Source organism: Bidens hawaiensis, unplaced genomic scaffold (assembly GCF_021521415.1).
Source record: "Bidens hawaiensis isolate Kalapana, Puna unplaced genomic scaffold, B.hawaiensis_p1.1 tig00046253_1, whole genome shotgun sequence".
Lineage (NCBI taxonomy): Eukaryota > Viridiplantae > Streptophyta > Magnoliopsida > Asterales > Asteraceae > Bidens > Bidens hawaiensis.
In genome coordinates, this window is record NW_027498263.1 from 85,307 (window position 1) to 88,582 (window position 3,276).

Genomic DNA, 3,276 nt, shown 5'->3' on the forward strand with positions numbered 1-3,276 from the left:
GTTTAAATCTGCAATCAAACCGCCATATCTAAGCTAACCCCGCAGTGTAGCACGGGTTAACGGGTATAATTACTAGTTAAGTGCAAAGATTAACTTGGGCAATCCTATTAGCATAAAGAAAATAATATTGATATTGTTTTATAACACACAAACCTTTGTTTTATTGTAGCGCATTAATGTAATACAAAAACATAAAAAGGATACCCTAGGGATAAAGCATACTTTCTTGGACAATACAATTTAATTAAGTTCCGTACACTTTATTATTAGAACAGATAAGAGAACCAAGATTCAAGGATAAACTTCGATAACGGATTGATAGGATCGAATGTGTTTTATAGTGAACCGAGTGAACCCGGCCTCATGAAAGATGTATGACCATTCTTTGGAGGTCCGCTCTTTTCCTTTACCCGTATGAGCCATCATGACCATATCAAGCAACAATCCTGCGCCTTTAAACTCGTGATCTTCTTCACGTCCAACAACTGCATCAACAATAATCACTTTGCCTGTATCTTGTGGAATCGCCTCTCGACATTTTCTTAATATGGCAATACAGTCATCATCTGCCCAATCGTGTAATACTTTCTAAAAAAGTGAAGAAAAAACATTAAAACATTATCAAGTTTGATTTAAAGTATATTTAAGGACATTTGCTTCATATAATGAGACTCACCATCAAATAAACAGCATCAGCTTTTGGAACATGATCAAACATGTTACCTCCAACATGTTCAACACCTTCAGATTTAGGAGCTACGGACACCACATGAGGAAGATCGAAATTGACTCCTTTGATCCATGGGCAGGCATCCACAATCGACCGTATAGCTGTTCCATCACCACCACCAACATCCACCATTGTACTTAGACCCTCAAACACCTCTGGACAACCCTCAATCATCGCCGCCACAGCTGCCCTAGCATCACACGCCATTCCATCATTAAAGAGCTTAATATGACTAGGATTTGCTACAGCAAATTCCCATATATCTTTCCCATGCGCTGCTTTAAAGGGCAAGTCTTGTTTACCCAAAACCCAACCACTTAGCTTGTGAAATGGAGCCAACATAAAGGGGCTGCTCTCTAAAAGTAGCAAGTCAGCCATGCTATGCTTTCCATTACTCGTTATGAGTCGAGATAACGGTGTTGAGCATACCCAACCGATGTTTCAGAGATTGGTTTCTCTTGAAACACCTTGTAATGTATCAAGAACCTCATGATCCGATACAACAAAGACTCAGAACACTTGAGCTCTGATGCAAGGTCAGCAAGTGTCATTGGGGATTCATGGTTTTCTAGGATATCAGGTATTCCAAGCTCAATGGCACACTTCACAACAGCCGCGGGAATGAACCCAAAAATAAAGTTCCATATCTCTTCTTGGGTGGCCACTTCTTCATCTTTGAAACTATTATTTTCTGCCATATTTATGTGAAATTGTTTTGAAGAATTGTAAGGAATAAGCCTTCCTTTAAATAGCAAAAAAGCTTGCATGATTGGATATTATTTAAATAATTAAATTTCATGCATGTTAAAGATAAATTGTATTTTACTTCTCAATAATTCAATTTGATTCCGTTCAAACAAACAAAAAAACAAAAACAAAAAAGAAAGTACTGTAAAAAAATATAGATTCTCTTAAAAAGTAGTCACAACTCACAATCTAAATCCTTTTTAATAAAGATAAAAGAAGAAATATACACCAAAGGTTGGGATGAATCGATACGAACCGATTCCGACCCAACTGTTTGCTAGTAATCATTTTCCAAGCCAACTAAACATGAGCCAACCGAGCACGAGCCATCCTTTTCTGAGCTAACGGAACCGAGCAATCACTTTTCGAGCCAACCAAACAAGAGCCAATCGTACCCAAATCATTGAACGATTGTGTGTTTTTCACTATATTGTAGGGACTTCGATTGGGTGTAGGGTCCATATTGAACTAATAAAGTTCAAGCACTCCTTTAGTAACTGTGGTGCTCTGATACCACTTGATGGTATTCGATTATATAATGATATAATCAATGAACGAGATAGAAACAAGATGCGACGGTTTGTGGAGCCGTGGAGGTTTGTGGTTGACTTGTTGTGGTTGGTCTTAGTAGTGTTGGACTACTTTCTAAATTCTTGTTTTAGAACCAACTCAATCACACGATTCCAGGCTATTTTACAACATTATTACACCTTGAAAGGCTCATCATACCGAGAGCAACAACATAGACTTATAAACTTAATAAAATAATAATTAAGTACAAAGTATGTGAATTATGTATTTGGACGTTATATAGCAATAAAATAGAAGACACAGTGTTTTGTGCACTAAGTAGTGCTAATTATCAACTAGCTTGGGAAACCCTTGCACCAAACGGTCCTTCATATAAAGTTAATAGCATTAAACTTATGATTAACCTGTTATTAATTTCTCTAAACTTTGATTATTCAAAGGTTTGCATTGATTTTCATTCATTGAAACAATGATACAGAGAGTAACTAAATAGAAAATACAATAAGCTATCTAAGGAAAAGACTAATTCCAAGGCAACGAATTGGCAGTATACTAAGGCTTACAAAAGGAAATAATATTTGATGAATGATAGAATATTTTATTCCAATACTCCCTCTCAAGTTGGAGTGTGTAAATTTCTAACACCCAACTTGTCAAGTAAAATCGAAGTTGTTTGGCCCCTAAGCCTTTAGTTAGATGGTCTGCGATTTGCATTTTAGTGTCAATACACGTTGGCTGAATTTCTTCAGAGTCTACTCGCTCGCGAACGAAATAACAATCCATTTCAACATGTTTAGTTCTTTCGTGGAAAACTGGGTTGTTGGCGATATGACGAGTTGCCTGGTTATCACAAAACAACGGCGTAGGACCATCCAAAAAAATTTCCAGATCCTTTAAGAGCCATCTGACCCACAAAACCTCACTTACAGTGGAAGCCATCAAACGGTACTCAGCTTCTGCTGATGAACGAGAAACTACTGATTGTTTCTTTGTCTTCCAAGATATTGGCGCTCCACTAAGGAGGAGTAAGTAACCTGTGCGAGATTTTCTGGTGTAGGGACATCCGAGCCAGTCCGAATCACAATAAGTGGTAAGCTTGCATCCTCCCTCCCGTGGGAAAAGGACACCTTGTCCTGGTGTAGCTTTAAGGTAGGCTTACATTTTCCGCAGCATTGCGTAGGCACCCGTGTAATTCAAGTTAATGTGTAAGAGCATGTTTGGGATTGAGTTTGAAAAATGCTTATTAGCTTATTGGCTTTTTCAAAAAG

The 3,276-nt window shown here is 37.7% G+C and overlaps 1 pseudogene across 1 annotated transcript; it reads right to left on the reverse strand.

The window, feature by feature from the left end:
- Nucleotides 1–242: 242 nt before the first annotated feature.
- LOC143596343 (flavonoid 4'-O-methyltransferase 4-like) lies at nt 243–1,497 on the reverse strand (annotated as a pseudogene). Its single transcript, XR_013146691.1, has 2 exons — nt 677–1,497; nt 243–588 (listed from the first exon to the last, which is right to left on the reverse strand). The product of XR_013146691.1 is annotated as a flavonoid 4'-O-methyltransferase 4-like (transcript).
- Between the last annotated feature and the right edge of the window lie 1,779 nt (nt 1,498–3,276).